This window comes from Macaca fascicularis, chromosome 9 (genome assembly GCF_037993035.2).
Source record: "Macaca fascicularis isolate 582-1 chromosome 9, T2T-MFA8v1.1".
Lineage (NCBI taxonomy): Eukaryota > Metazoa > Chordata > Mammalia > Primates > Cercopithecidae > Macaca > Macaca fascicularis.
The window spans coordinates 40000196-40012427 of record NC_088383.1 but is presented as its reverse complement, the minus strand read 5'-3'; positions in this window follow the sequence as shown (position 1 = coordinate 40012427).

Sequence of the window (12232 nt, the reverse complement as noted above, 5' to 3'; positions counted from 1 at the left end):
TGTGAAATCATCTCACAGAGTTACAGCTTTCCCCTCAAGAAGCCTTTCGCTAAGACAGTTCTTGTGGAATTGGCAAAGTGATATTTGGAAGACCATAGAGGGCTATGGTGAAAAAGGAAATCTCCTCAGATGAAATCTGGAAAGAAGCTTTCTGAGAAACTGCTTAGTGTTCTGCAAATTCATCTCACAGAGTAACATGTGTATTTCATGGATCTCTTTGCTAGCCTTATTTCTGTGGAATCTGAGAAAAGATATTTCGGATCCCTTTGAAGACTATAGGGCCAAAGGAATATCCTCCGATAAGAAAGAGAAAGAAGCTTTCTGAGAAACTTCTTTGTGTTCTGTGAAATCATCTCACAGAGTTACAGCTTTCCCCTTAAGAAGCCTTTTGCTTAGACAGTTCTTGTGGAATTGGCAAAGTGATATTTGGAACCCCATAGAGGGCTATGGTGAAAAAGGAAATATCCTCAGATGAAATCTTGAAAGAAGCTTTCTGAGAAACTGCTTAGTGTTTTCGTAATTTATCTCACAGAGTTACATGTGTATTTCGTGGATCTCTTTGCTAGCCTTATTTCTTTGCAATCTGAGAACAGATATTTCGGATCCCTTTCAAGACTATAGGGCCAAAGGAAATATCCTCCGATAAAAAAGAGAAAGAAGCTTTCTGAGAGACTTCTTTGTGTTCTGTGAAATCATCTCACAGAGTTACAGCTTTCCCCTCAGGAAGCCTTTCGCTAAGAGAGTCCTTGTGGAATTGGCAAAGTGATATTGGGAAGCCCAGAGAGGGCTATGTTGAAAAAGAAAATATCCTCAGATGAAATCTGGAACGAAGTTTTCTAAAAAACTGCTTAGTGTTCTGTTAATTCATCTCACAGAGTTACATGTGTATTTCATGGATCTCTTTGCTAACCTTATTTCTGTGGAATCTGAGAACAGATATTTCGGATCCCTTTGAAGACTATAGGGCCAAAGGAAATATCCTCCGATAACAAAGAGAAAGAAGCTTTCTGAGAAACTTCTTTGGGTTCCGTGAAATCATCTCACAGAGTTACAGCTTTCCCCTCAAGAAGCCTTTCGCTAAGACAGTTCTTGTGGAATTGGCAAAGTGATATTTGGAAGCCCAGAGAGAGCTATGGTGAAAAAGGAAATATCCTCAGATGAAATCTGGAAAGAAGCTTTCTGAAAAACTGCTTAGTGTTCTGTTAATTCATCTCACAGAGTTACATGTGTATTTCGTGGATCTCTTTGCTAGCCTTATTTCTGTGGAATCTGAGACCTGATATTTCGTATCCCTTTGAAGACTATAGGGCAAAAGGAAATATCCTCCGATAACAAAGAGAAAGAAGCTTTCTGAGAAACTTCTTTGTGCTCTGCGAAATCATCTCACAGAGTTACAGCTTTCCCCTCAAGAAGCCTTTCGCTGAGACAGTTCTTGTGGAATTGGCAAAGTGATATTTGGAAGCCCATAGAGGGCTATGGTGAAAAAGGAAATATCCTCAGATGACATCTGGAAAGAAGCTTTCTGAGAAACTGCTTAGTGTTCTGTTAATTCATCTCACAGAGTTACATGTGTATTTCGTGGATCTCTTTGCTAGCCTTGTTTCTGTGGAATCTGAGAATAGATATTTCGGATCCCTTTGAAGACTATAGGGCCATAGGAAATATCCTCCGATAACAAAGAGAAAGAAGCTTTCTGAGAAACTTCTTTGTGTTCTGTGAAATCATCTCACAGATTTACAGCTTTCCCCTCATGAAGCCTTTGGCTAAGACAGTTCTTGTGGAATTGGCAAAGTGATATTTGGAAGCCCATAGAGGGCTATGGTGAAAAAGGAAATATCCTCAGATGAAATCTGGAAAGAAGCTTTCTGAGAAACTGCTTAGTGTTCTGTTAATTCATCTCACAGAGTTACATTTGTCTTTCGTGGATCTCTTTGCTAGCCCTATTTCTGTGGAATCTGAGAACAGATATTTCGGATCCCTTGGAAGACTATGGGGCCAAAGGAAATATCCTCCGATAAAAAAGAGAAAGAAGCTTTCTGAGAGACTTCTTTGTGTTCTGTGAAATCATTTCACAGAGTTACAGCTTTCCCCTCAAGAAGCCTTTCGCTAAGACAGTTCTTGTGGAATTGGCAAAGTGATATTTGGAAGCCCATGGAGGGCTATGGTGAAAAAGGAAATATCCTCAGATGAAATCTGGAAAGAAGCTTTCTGAGAAACTGCTTAGTGTTCTGTTAATTCATCTCACAGAGTTACATGTGTATTTCGTGCATCTCTTTTCTAGCCTTATTTCTGTGGAATCTGAGAACAGATATTTCGGATCCCTTTGAAGACTATAGGGCCAAAGGAAATATCCTCCAATAACAAAGAGAAGGAAGCTTTCTGAGAAACTTCTTTGTGTTCTGTGAAATCATCTCACAGAGTTACAGCTTTCCCCTTAAGAAGCCTTTCGCTTAGACAGTTCTTGTGGAATTGGCAAAGTGATATTTGGAAGCCCATAGAGGGCTATGGTGAAAAAGGAAATATCCTCTGATGAAATCTTGAAAGAAGCTTTCTGAGAAACTGCTTAGTGTTTTCTTAATTAATCTCACAGAGTTACATGTGTATTTTGTGCATCTCTTTGCTAGCCTTATTTCTTTGGAATCTGAGAACAGATATTTCGGATCCCTTTGAAGACTATAGGGCCAAAGGAAATATCCTCCGATAACAAAGAGAAAGAATCTTTCTGAGAAACTTCTTTGTGTTCTGTGAAATCATCTCACAGAGTTACAGCTTTCCCCTCAAGAAGCCTATCGCTAAGACAGTTCTTGTGGAATTGGCAAAGTGATATTTGGAAGCCCATAGAGGGGTATGGTGAAAAAGGAAATCTCCTCAGATGAAATCTGGAAAAAAACCTTCTGAAAACTGCTTAGTGTTCTGTTAATTCATCTCACAGAGTTACATCTGTATTTCGTGGATCTCTTTGGTAGCCTTATTGCTGTGGAATGTGAGAACAGATATTTCGGATCCCATTGAAGACTATAGGGCCAAAGGAAATATCCTCCGATAACAAAGAGAAAGAAGCTTTCTGAGAAACTTCTTTGTGTTCCATGAAATAATCTCACAGAGTTACAGCTTTCCCCTTAAGAAGCCTTTCGCTAAGACAGTTCTTGTGGAATTGGCAAAGTGATATTTGGAAGCCCCTGTACGGCTATGGTGAAAAAGGATATATCCTCAGATGAAATCTGGAAAGAAGCTTTATGAGAAACTGCTTAGTGTTCTGTTAATTCATCTCACAGTGTTACATGTGTATTTCGTGAATCTCTTTGCTAGCCTTATTTCTGTGGAATCTGAGAACAGATATTTCGGATCCCTTTGAAGACTATAGGGCCAAAGGAAATATCCTCCGATAACAAAGAGAAAGAAGCTTTCTGAGAAACTGCTTAGTGTTCTGTTAATTCATCTCACAGAGTTACATGTGCATTTCGTGGATCTCTTTGCTAGCCTTATTTCTGTGGAATCTGAGAACAGATATTTCGGATCCCATTGAAGACTGTAGGGCCAAAGGAAGTATCCTCCGATAACAAAGAGAAAGAAGCTTTCTGAGTAACTTCTTTGTGTTCTGTGAAATCATCTCAGAGTTACAGCTTTCCCCTCAAGAAGCCTTTCGCTAAGACAGTTCTTGTGGAATTGGCAAAGTGATATTTTGAAGCCCATAGAGGGCTATGCTGAAAAAGGAAATCTCCTCGGATGAAATCTGGAAAGAAGCTTTCTGAGAAACTGCTTAGTGTTCTGTTAATTCATCTCACAGAGTTACATCTGTATTTCGTGGATCTCTTTGCTAGCCTTATTTCTGTGGAATCTGAGAACAGATATTTCGGATCCCTTTGAAGACTATAGGGCTAAAGGACATATCCTCCGAAAACAAATAGAAAGAAGCTTTCTGAGAAACTACTTTGTGTTCTGTGAAATCATCTCACAGAGTTACAGCTTTCCCCTTAAGAAGCCTTTCGCTAAGACAGTTCTTGTGGAATTGGCAAAGTGATATTTGGAAGCCCATAGAGGGCTATGGTGAAAAAGGAAATCTCCTCAGATGAAACGTGGAAAGAAGCTTTCTGAGAAACTGCTTAGTGTTCTGCAAATTCATCTCACAATGTTACCTCTGTATTTCGTGTATCTCTTTGCTAGCCTTATTTCTGTGGAATCTGAGAACAGATATTTCGGATCCCTTTGAAGACTATAGGGCCAAAGGAAATATCCTCCGATAACAAAGAGAAAGAAGCTTTCTGAGAAACTTCTTTGTGTTCTGTGAAATCATCTCACAGAGTTACAGCTTTCCCCTCAATATGCCTTTCGCTAAGACAGTTCCTGTGGAATTGGAAAAGTGATATTTGGATGCCCATAGAGGGCTATGGTGAAAAAGGAAATCCCCTCAGATGAAATCTGGAAAGAAGCTTTCGGAGAAACTGCTTAGTGTTCTGTTAATTCATGTCACAGAGTTACATGTGTATTTCATGGATCTCTTTGCTAGCCTTATTTCTGTGGAACCTGAGAACAGATATTTCGGATCCCTTTGAAGACTATAGGGCCAAAGGAAATATCCTCCAATAACAAAGAGAAGGAAGCTTTCTGAGAAACTGCTTAGTGTTCTGTTAATTCATCTCACAGAGTTACATGTGCATTTCGTGGATCTCTTTGCTAGCCTTATTTCTGTGGAATCTGAGAACAGATATTTCGGATCCCATTGAAGACTGTAGGGCCAAAGGAAGTATCCTCCGATAACAAAGAGAAAGAAGCTTTCTGAGTAACTTCTTTGTGTTCTGTGAAATCATCTCAGAGTTACAGCTTTCCCCTCAAGAAGCCTTTCGCTAAGACAGTTCTTGTGGAATTGGCAAAGTGATATTTTGAAGCCCATAGAGGGCTATGCTGAAAAAGGAAATCTCCTCGGATGAAATCTGGAAAGAAGCTTTCTGAGAAACTGCTTAGTGTTCTGTTAATTCATCTCACAGAGTTACATCTGTATTTCGTGGATCTCTTTGCTAGCCTTATTTCTGTGGAATCTGAGAACAGATATTTCGGATCCCTTTGAAGACTATAGGGCTAAAGGACATATCCTCCGAAAACAAATAGAAAGAAGCTTTCTGAGAAACTACTTTGTCTTCTGTGAAATCATCTCACAGAGTTACAGCTTTCCCCTTAAGAAGCCTTTCGCTAAGACAGTTCTTGTGGAATTGGCAAAGTGATATTTGGAAGCCCATAGAGGGCTATGGTGAAAAAGGAAATCTCCTCAGATGAAACATGGAAAGAAGCTTTCTGAGAAACTGCTTAGTGTTCTGCAAATTCATCTCACAATGTTACATCTGTATTTCGTGTATCTCTTTGCTAGCCTTATTTCTGTGGAATCTGAGAACAGATATTTCGGATCCCTTTGAAGACTATAGGGCCAAAGGAAATATCCTCCGATAACAAAGAGAAAGAAGCTTTCTGAGAAACTTCTTTGTGTTCTGTGAAATCATCTCACAGAGTTACAGCTTTCCCCTCAATATGCCTTTCGCTAAGACAGTTCCTGTGGAATTGGAAAAGTGATATTTGGATGCCCATAGAGGGCTATGGTGAAAAAGGAAATCCCCTCAGATGAAATCTGGAAAGAAGCTTTCGGAGAAACTGCTTAGTGTTCTGTTAATTCATGTCACAGAGTTACATGTGTATTTCATGGATCTCTTTGCTAGCCTTATTTCTGTGGAACCTGAGAACAGATATTTCGGATCCCTTTGAAGACTATAGGGCCAAAGGAAATATCCTCCAATAACAAAGAGAAGGAAGCTTTCTGAGAAACTTCTTTGTGTTCTATGAAATCACCTCACAGAGTCACAGCTTTCCCCTGAAGAAGCCTTTCGCAAAGACAGTTCTTGTGGAATTGGCTAAGTGATATTTGGAAACCCATAGACGGCTATGGTGAAAAAGGAAATGTCCTCAGATGATATGGAAAGAAGCTTTCTGAGAAACTGCTTAGTGTTCTGTTAATTCATCTCACAGAGTAACATGTGTATTTCGTGGATCTCTTTGCTAGCCTTATTTCTGTGGAATCTGAGAAAAGATATTTCGGATCCCTTTGAAGACTATAGGGCCAAAGGAATATCCTCCGATAAGAAAGAGAAAGAAGCTTTCTGAGAAACTTCTTTGTGTTCTGTGAAATCATCTCACAGAGATACAGCTTTCCCCTTAAGAAGCCTCTCGCTTAGACAGTTCTTGTGGAATTGGCAAAGTGATATTTGGAAGCCCATAGAGGGCTATGGTGAAAAAGGAAATATCCTCAGATGAAATCTTGAAAGAAGCTTTCTGAGAAACTGCTTAGTGTTTTCTTAATTAATCTCACAGAGTTACATGTGTATTTCGTGCATCTCTTTGCTAGCCTTATTTCTTTGGAATCTGAGAACAGATATTTCGGATCCCTTTGAAGACTATAGGGCTAAAGGAAATATCCTCCGATAACAAAGAGAAAGAAGCTTTCTGAGAAACTTCTTTGTGCTCTGCGAAATCATCTCACAGAGTTACAGCTTTCCCCTCAAGAAGCCTTTCGCTAAGACAGTTCTTGTGGAATTGGCAAAGTGATATTTGGAAGCCCATAGAGGGCTATGGTGAAAAAGGAAATATCCTCAGATGACATCTGGAAAGAAGCTTTCTGAGAAACTGTTTAGTGTTCTGTTAATTCATCTCACAGAGTTACATGTGTATTTCGTGGATCTCTTTGCTAGCCTTGTTTCTGTGGAATCTCAGAATAGATATTTCGGATCCCTTTGAAGACTATAGGGCCATAGGAAATATCCTCCGATAACAAAGAGAAAGAAGCTTTCTGAGAAACTTCTTTGTGTTCTGTGAAATCATCTCACAGATTTACAGCTTTCCCCTCATGAAGCCTTTGGCTAAGACAGTTCTTGTGGAAATGGCAAAGTGATATTTGGAAGCCCATACAGGGCTATGGTGAAAAAGGAAATATCCTCAGATGAAATCTGGAAAGAAGCTTTCTGAGAAACTGCTTAGTGTTCTGTTAATTCATCTCACAGAGTTACATTTGTCTTTCGTGGATCTCTTTGCTAGCCCTATTTCTGTGGAATCTGAGAACAGATACTTCGGATCCCTTGGAAGGCTATGGGGCCAAAGGAAATATCCTCCGATAACAAAGAGAAAGAAGCTTTCTGAGAAACTTCTTTGTGTTCTGTGAAATCATCTCACAGAGTTACAGCTTTCCCCTCAAGAAGCCTTTCCCTAAGACAGTTCTTGTGGAATTGGCAAAGTGATATTTGGAAGCCCATAGAGGGCTATGGTGAAAAAGGAAATATCCTCAGATGAAATCTTGAAAGAAGCTTTCTGAGAAACTGCTTAGTGTTCTGTTAATTCACCTCACAGAGTTACATGTGTATTTCATGGATCTCTTTGCTGGCTTTATTTCTGTGGAGTCTGAGAACAGATATTTCGGATCCCTTTGAAGACCAAAGGGCCAAAGTAAATATCCTCCGAAAACAAAGAGAAGGAAGGTTTCTGAGAAACTTCTTTGTGTTCTGTGAAATCATCTCACAGAGTTACAGCTTTGCCCTCAAGAAGACATTCGCTAAGACAGTTCTTGTGGAATTGGCAAAGTGATATTTGGAAGCCCATAGAGGGCTATGGTGAAAAAGGAAATACCCTCAGATGAAATATGGAAAGAAGCTTTCTGAGAAACTGCTTAGTGTTCTGTTAATTCATCTCACAGAGTTACATCTGTATTTCGTGGATCTCTTTGCTAGCCTTATTTCTGTGGAATCTGAGAACAGATATTTCGGATCCCTTTGAAGACTATAGGGCCAAAGGAAATATCCTCCGAAAACAAAGAGAAAGAAGCTTTCTGAGAAACTTCTTTGTGTTCTGTGAAATCATCTCACAGAGTTACAGCTTTCCCCTTAAGAAGCCTTTCGCTAAGACAGTTCTTGAGGAATTGGCAAAGTGATATTTGGAAGCCCATAGAGGGCTATGGTGAAAAAGGAAATCTCCTCAGATGAAACGTGGAAAGAAGCTTTCTGAGTAACTGCTTAGTGTTCTGTTAATTCATCTCACAGTGTTACATCTGTATTTCGTGTATCTCTTTGCTAGCCTTATTTCTGTGGAATCTGAGAACAGATATTTCGGATCCCTTTGAAGACTATAGGGCCAAAGGAAATATCCTCCAATAACAAAGAGAAGGAAGCTTTCTGAGAAACTTCTTTGTGTTCTGTGAAATCATCTCACAGAGTTACAGCTTTCCCCTCAAGAAGCCTATCGCTAAGACAGTTCTTGTGGAATTGGCAAAGTGATATTTGGAAGCCCATAGAGGGGTATGGTGAAAAAGGAAATCTCCTCAGATGAAGTCTGGAAACAAACTTTCTGAAAACTGCTTAGTGTTCTGTTAATTCATCTCACAGAGTTACATCTGTATTTCGTGGATCTCTTTGCTCGCCTTATTGCTGTGGAATCTGAGAACAGATATTTCGGATCCCTTTGAAGACTATAGGGCCAAAAGAAATATCCTCCGATAACAAAGAGAAAGAAGCTTTCTGAGAAACTTCTTTGTGTTCCATGAAATAATCTCACAGAGTTACAGCTTTCCCCTCAAGAAGCCTTTCGCTAAGACAGTTCTTGTGGAATTGGCAAAGTGATATTTGGAAGCCCATAGACGGCTATGATGAAAAAGGAAATCTCCTCAGATGAAATCTGGAAAGAAGCTTTCTGAGAAACTGCTTAGTGTTCTGTTAACTCATCTCACAGAGTTACATGTGTATTTCGTGAATCTCTTCGCCAGCCTTATTTCTGTGGAATCTGAGAACAGATATTTCGGATCCCTTTGAAGACCACAGGGCCAAAGTAAATATCTTCTGATAACAAAGAGAAAGAAGCTTTCTGAGAAACTTCTTTGTGTTCTATGAAATCATCTCACAGAGTTACAGCTTTCCCCTTAAGAAGCCTTTCCCTAAGACAGTTCTTGTGGAATTGGCAAAGTGATATTTGGTAGCCCATAGAGGGCTATGGTGAAAAAGGAAATATCCTCAGATGAAATCTGGAAAGAAGCTTTCTGAGAAACTGCTTAGTGTTCTGTTAATTCATCTCACAGAGTTACATGTGCATTTCGTGGATCTCTCTGCTAGCCTTATTTCTGTGGAATCTGAGAACTGATATTTCAGATCCCATTGAAGACTATAGGGGAAAAGGAAATATCCTCCGATAACAAAGAGAAAGAAGCTTTCTGAGAAACTTCTTTGTGCTCTGTGAAATCATCTCAGAGTTACAGCTTTCCCCTCAAGAAGCCTTTCGCTAAGACAGTTCTTGTGGAATTGGTAAAGTGATATTTTGAAGCCCTTAGAGGGCTATGATGAAAAAGGAAATCTCCTCAGATGGAATCCGGAAAGAAGCTTCCTGAGAAACTGCTTAGTGTTCTGTTAATTCATCTCTCAGAGTTACATCTGTATTTCGTGGATCTCTTTGCTAGCCTTATTTCTGTGGAATCTGAGAACAGATATTTCGGATCCCATTGAAGACTATAGATCCATAGGAAATATCCTCTGATAACAGAAAGAAGCTTTCTGAGAAACTTCTTTGTGTTCTGTGAAATCATCTCACAGATTTACAGCTTTCCCCTCATGAAGCCTTTGGCTAAGACAGTTCTTGTGGAATTGGCAAAGTGATATTTGGAAGCCCATAGAGGGCTATGGTGAAAAAGGAAATATCCTCAGATGAAATCTGGAAAGAAGCTTTCTGAGAAACTGCTTAGTGTTCTGTTAATTCATCTCACAGAGTTACATGTGTATTTCGTGGATCTCTTTGCTAGCCCTATTTCTGTGGAATCTGAGAACAGATACTTCGGATCCCTTGGAAGACTATGGGGCCAAAGGAAATATCCTCCGATAAAAAAGAGAAAGAAGCTTTCTGAGAGACTTCTTTGTGTTCTGTGAAATCATCTCACAGAGTTACAGCTTTCCCCTCAAGAAGCCTTTCGCTAAGACAGTTCTTGTGGAATTGGCAAAGTGATATTTGGAAGCCCATGGAGGGCTATGGTGAAAAAGGAAATATCCTCAGATGAAATCTGGAAAGAAGCTTTCTGAGAAACTGCTTAGTGTTCTGTTAATTCATCTCACAGAGTTACATGTGTATTTCGTGCATCTCTTTTCTAGCCTTATTTCTGTGGAATCTGAGAACAGATATTTCGGATCCCTTTGAAGAATATAGGGCCAAAGGAAATATCCTCCGATAACAAAGAGAAAGAAGCTTTCTGAGAAACTTCTTTGTGTTCCATGAAATAATCTCACAGAGTTACAGCTTTCCCCTCAAGAAGCCTTTCGCTAAGACAGTTCTTGTGGAATTGGCAAAGTGATATTTGGAAGCCCCTGGACGGATATGGTGAAAAAGGAAATATCCTCAGATGAAATCTGGAAAGAAGCTTTCTGAGAAACTGCTTAGTGTTCTGTTAATTCATCTCACAGAGTTACATGTGTATTTCGTGGATCTCTTTGCTAGCCTTATTTCTTTGTAATCTGAGAACAGATATTTCGGATCCCTTTGAAGACTATAGGGCCAAAGGAAATATCCTCCGATAAAAAAGAGAAAGAAGCTTTCTGAGAGACTTCTTTGTGTTCTGTGAAATCATCTCACAGAGTTACAGCTTTCCCCTCAGGAAGCCTTTCGCTAAGAGAGTCCTTGTGGAATTGGCAAAGTGATATTGGGAAGCCCAGAGAGGGCTATGGTGAAAAAGGAAATATCCTCAGATGAAATCTGGAACGAAGTTTTCTAAAAAACTGCTTAGTGTTCTGTTAATTCATCTCACAGAGTTACATGTGTATTTCATGGATCTCTTTGCTAACCTTATTTCTGTGGAATCTGAGAACAGATATTTCGGATCCCTTGGAAGACTATAGGGCCAAAGGAAATATCCTCCGATAACAAAGAGAAAGAAGCTTTCTGAGAAACTTCTTTGGGTTCCGTGAAATCATCTCACAGAGTTACTGCTTTCCCCTCAAGAAGCCTTTCGCTAAGACAGTTCTTGTGGAATTGGCAAAGTGATATTTGGAAGCCCAGAGAGGGCTACGGTGAAAAAGGAAATATCCTCAGATGAAATCTGGAAAGAAGCTTTCTGAAAAACTGCTTGGTGTTCTGTTAATTCATCTCACAGAGTTACATGTGTATTTCGTGGATCTCTTTGCTAGCCTTATTTCTGTGGAATCTGAGACCTGATATTTCGTATCCCTTTGAAGACTATAGGGCAAAAGGAAATATCCTCCGATAACAAAGAGAAAGAAGCTTTCTGAGAAACTTCTTTGTGCTCTGCGAAATCATCTCACAGAGTTACAGCTTTCCCCTCAAGAAGACTTTCGCTAAGACAGTTCTTGTGGAATTGGCAAAGTGATATTTGGAAGCCCATAGAGGGCTAGGGTGAAAAAGGAAATATCCTCAGATGACATCTGGAAAGAAGCTTTCTGAGAAACTGCTTAGTGTTCTGTTAATTCATCTCACAGAGTTACATGTGTATTTCGTGGATCTCTTTGCTAGCCTTGTTTCTGTGGAATCTGAGAATAGATATTTCGGATCCCTTTGAAGACTATAGAGCCATAGGAAATATCCTCCGATAACAAAGAGAAAGAAGCTTTCTGAGAAACTTCTTTGTGTTCTGTGAAATCATCTCACAGATTTACAGATTTCCCCTCATGAAGCCTTTGGCTAAGACAGTTCTTGTGGAATTGGCAAAGTGATATTTGGAAGCCCATAGAGGGCTATGGTGAAAAAGGAAATATCCTCAGATGAAATCTGGAAAGAAGCTTTCTGAGAAACTGCTTAGTGTTCTGTTAATTCATCTCACAGAGTTACATGTGTATTTCGTGGATCTCTTTGCTAGCCCTATTTCTGTGGAATCTGAGAACAGATACTTCGGATCCCTTGGAAGACTATGGGGCCAAAGGAAATATCCTCCGATAACAAAGAGAAAGAAGCTTTCTGAGAGACTTCTTTGTGTTCTGTGAAATCATCTCACAGAGTTACAGCTTTCCCCTCAAGAAGCCTTTCGCTAAGACAGTTCTTGTGGAATTGGCAAAGTGATATTTGGAAGCCCATGGAGGGCTATGGTGAAAAAGGAAATATCCTCAGATGAAATCTGGAAAGAAGCTTTCTGAGAAACTGCTTAGTGTTCTGTTAATTCATCTCACAGAGTTACATGTGTATTTCGTGCATCTCTTTTCTAGCCTTATTTCTGTGGAATCTG